Source organism: Triticum urartu, chromosome 1 (assembly GCF_003073215.2).
Source record: "Triticum urartu cultivar G1812 chromosome 1, Tu2.1, whole genome shotgun sequence".
Taxonomy (NCBI): Eukaryota; Viridiplantae; Streptophyta; class Magnoliopsida; order Poales; family Poaceae; genus Triticum; species Triticum urartu.
This window is the reverse complement of record NC_053022.1, coordinates 495,401,102-495,405,901: the sequence shown is the minus strand read 5'-3', so window position 1 is coordinate 495,405,901 and position 4,800 is coordinate 495,401,102.

Below are 4,800 nucleotides of genomic sequence, written 5' to 3'. Positions count from 1 at the left end.
AAGTGATGTGCATTACCGAGAGGGCCCAAAGATACCTCTCCGACAATCGGAGTGACAAATCCTAATCTCGAAATACGCCAACCCAACATGTACCTTTGGAGACACCTGTAGAGCTCCTTTATAATCACCCAGTTACGTTGTGACGTTTGGTAGCACACAAAGTGTTCCTCTGGCAAACGCGAGTTGCATAATCTCATAGTCATAGGAACATGTATAAGTCATGAAGAAAGCAATAACAACATACTAAACGATCGGGTGCTAAGCTAATGGAATGGGTCATGCCAATCAGATCATTCAACTAATGATGTGATCCCGTTAATCAAATAACAACTCTTTGTCCATGATTAGGAAACATAACCATCTTTGATTAATGAGCTAGTCAAGTAGAGGCATACTAGTGACACTTTGTTTGTCTATGTATTCACACAAGTATTATGTTTCCGGTTAATACAATTCTAGCATGAATAATAAAAAATTATCATGATATAACGAAATAAATAATAACTTTATTATTGCCTCTAGGGCATATTTCCTTCAGTCTCCCACTTGCACTAGATTCAATAATCTAGTTCACATCGCCATGTGATTTAACAGCAATAGTTCACATCACCATGTGATTAACACCCATAGTTCACATCGATATGTGATCAACACCCAAAAGGGTTTACTAGAGTCAGTAATCTAGTTCACATCGCTATGTGATTAACACCCAAAGAGTACTAAGGTGTGATCATATTTTGCTTGTGAGATAATTTTAGTCACTGGGTCTGTTATATTCAGATACGTAAGTATTTTGCAAATATTTATGTCAACAATGCTCTGCACGGAGTACTCTAGCTAATTGCTCCCACTTTCAATATGTATCTAGATCGAGACTTAGAGTCATCCAGTCTGATGTCAACTTGCATCGACGTACTTTTTACGACAACCTTTTTGTCACCTCCATAATTGAGAAATATTTATTTATTCCACTAAGGATAATTTTGACCACTGTCCAGTGATCTACTCTTAGATCACTATTGTACTCCCTTGCTTAACACAGTGTAGGGTATACAATAGATCTGGTACACGGCATGGCATACTTTATAGAACCTATGGCTGAGGCATAGGGAATGACTTTCATTCTCTTTCTATCTTCTGCCGTGGTCGGGTTTTGAGTCTTACTCAATTGCACACCTTGTAACACAGCCAAGAACTCTTTTCTTTGACTGTTCCATTTTGAACTACTTCAAAATCTTGTCAAGGACTCATTGAAAAAACTTATCAAGCGTCTTGAATCTATCTCTATAGATCTTGATGCTCAATATGTAAGCAGCTTTACCGAGGTCTTTCTTTGAAAAAACTCCTTTCAAATATTCCTTTATGCTTTCCAGAAAATTATACATTATTTCCGATCAACAATATGTTGTTCACATATACTTATCAGAAATGTTGTAGTGCTCCCACTCACTTTCTTGTAAATACAGGCTTCACCGCAAGTCTGTATAAAACTATATGCTTTGATCAACTTATCAAAGCGTATATTCCAACTCCGAGATTCTTGCACCAGTCCATAGATGGATCGCTGGAGCTTGCATATTTAGTTAACACCTTTAGGATCGACAAAACCTTCTAGTTGCATCGTATACAACTCTTCTTTAGTAAATCCATTAAGGAATGCAGTTTTGTTTATCCATTTGCCAGATTTCATAAAATGCGGCAATTGCTAACATGATTCGGACAGACTTAAGCATAGATACGAGTGAGAAAATCTCATCGTAGTCAACACCTTGAACTTGTCGAAAACCTTTTGCGACAATTCTAGCTTTGTAGATAGTAACACTACTATCAGCGTCCGTCTTCCTCTTGAAGATCCATTTATTTTCTATGGCTTGCCGATCATCGGGCAAATCCATCAAAGTCCATACTTTGTTCTCATACATGGATCATATCTCAGATTTCATGGCCTCAAACCATTTCGCGGAATCTGGGCTCATCATCGCTTCCTCATAGTTCGCAAGTTCGTCATGGTCTAGTAACATGACTTCCAGAACAGGATTACCGTACCACTCTGGTGTGGGATCTCACTCTGGTTTACCTACGAGATTTGGTAGTAACTTGATCTGAAGTTACATGATCATCATCATTAGCTTCCTCACTAATTGGTGTAGTAGTCACAGGAACAGATTTCTGTGATGAACTACTTTCCAATAAGGGAGCAGGTACAGTTACCTCATCAAGTTCTACTTTCCTCCCACTCACTTCTTTCGAGAGAAACTCCTTCTCTAGAAAAACTCCGAATTTAGCAACAAAAGTCTTGCCTTCGGATTTGTGATAGAAGGTGTACCCAACAGTCTCCTTTGGGTATCCTATGAAGACATATTTCTCCGATTTGGGTTTGAGCTTATTAGGATGAAACCTTTTCATATAAGCATCACAACCCCAAACTTTAAGAAACGACAACTTTGGTTTCTTGCCAAACCACAGTTCAGATTTGTGTCGTCTCAACGGACTTAGATGGTGCCCTATTTAACGTGAATGCAGCTGATCTCTAATGCATAACCCCAAAACGATAGTGGTAGATCGGTAAGAGACATCATAGATCGCACAATATCTAATAAAGTACGGTTATGACGTTCGGACACACCATTACACTATGGGTTCCAGGTGGCGTGAGTAGTGAAACTATTTCACATTGTTTTAATTGAAGACCAAACTCGTAACTCAAATATTTTACCTCTGCGATCATATCGTAGAAACTTTTATTTTCTTGTCACGATGTTTCCACTTCACTCTGAAATTCTTTGAACTTTTCAAATGTTTCAGACTTATGTTTCATCAAGTAGATATACTTATCTGCTCAAATCATCTGTGAAGATCAGAAAATAATGATACCTGTCGCGAGCCTCAATATTCATCGGGACCAGCATACATCAGTATGTATGATTTCCAACAAATCTGTTGCTCGCTCCATTGTTCCGGAGAACGGAATCCTTAGTCATCTTGCCCATAGGCATGGTTCGCAAGCATCAAGTGATTCATAATCAAGTGATTCCAAAAGCCCATCAGCATGGAGTTTCTTCATGCGCTTTACACCAATATGACCTAAACGGCAGTGCCACAAATAAGTTGCACTATCATTATTAACTTTGCATCTTTTGGTTTCAATATTATGATTATGTGTATCACTACGATCGAGATCCAACGAACTATTTTCATTGGGTGTGTAACCATATAAGGTTTTATTCATGTAAACAGAACAACAATTTATTCTCTTACTTAAATGAATAACCGTATTACAATAAACATGATCAAATCATATTCATGCTGAACGCAAACACCAAATAACACTTATTTAGGTTCAACACTAATCCCGAAATTATAGGGAGTGTGCGATGATGATCATATCAATCTTGGAACCACTTCCAACACACATCGTCACTTCACCCTTAACTAGTCTCTGTTTATTCTGCAACTCCCGTTTCGAGTTACTAATCTTAGCAACTGAACTAGTATCAAATACTGAGGGGTTGCTATAAACACTAGTAAAGTACACATCAATAACATGTATATCAAATATACTTATGTTCACTTTGCCATCCTTCTTATCCGCCAATCACTTGGGGTAGTTCCGCTTCCAGTGACCAGTCCCTTTGCAGTAGAAGCACTTAGTCTCAGGCTTAGGACCAGACTTGGGCTTCTTCACTTGAGCAGCAACTTGCTTGCTGTTCTTCTTGAAGTTCCCCTTCTTCCCTTTGCCCTTTTCTTGAAACTAGTGGTCTTGTCTACCATCAACACTTGATGCTCTTTCTTGATTTCTACCTTCATCGATTTCATCATTATGAAAAGCTCGGGAGTCGTTTTCGTCATCCCTTGCATACTATAGTTCATCACGAAGTTCTACTAACTTGGTGATGGTGACTAGAGAATTCTGTCAATCACTATCTTATCTGGAAGATTAACTCCCACTTGATTCAAGCGATTGTAGTACCCAGACAATCTGAGCACATGCTCACTAGTTGAGCGATTCTCCTCCATCTTTTAGCTATAGAACTTGTTGGAGACTTCATATCTCTCAACTCGGGTATTTGCTTGAAATATTAACTTCAACTCCTGGAACATCTCATATGCTCCATGACGTTCAAAACGTCTTTGAAGTCCCGATTCTAAGCCATTAAGCATGGTGCACTAAACTATCAAGTAGTCATCATATTGAGCTAGCCAAACGTTCATAACGTCTGCATCTGCTCCTGCAATAGGTCCGTCACCTAGCGGTGCATCAAGGACATAATTCTTCTGTGCAGCAATGAGGATAAACCTCAGATCACGGATCCAATCCGCATCATTGCTACTAACATCTTTCAACACAATTTTCTCTAGGAACATATCAAAATAAACACAGGGAAGCAACAACGCGAGCTATTGATCTACAACATAATTTGCAAAATACTACCAGGACTAAGTTCATGATAAATTTAAGTTCAATTTAATCATATTACTTAAGAACTCCCACTTAGATAGACATCCCTCTAATCCTCTAAGTGATTACGTGATCCAAATCAACTAAACCATGTCCGATCATCACGTGAGATGGAGTAGTTTCATTGGTGAACATCACTATGTTGATCATATCTACTATATGATTCACGCTCGACCTTTCGGTCTCCGTGTTCCGAGGCCATATCTGTATATGCTTGGCTCGTCAAGTATAACCTGAGTATTCCGCGTGTGCAACTGTTTTGCACCCGTGTATTTGAACGTAGAGCCTATCACACCCGATCATCACGTGGTGTCTCAGCACGAAGAACTTTCGCAACGGTG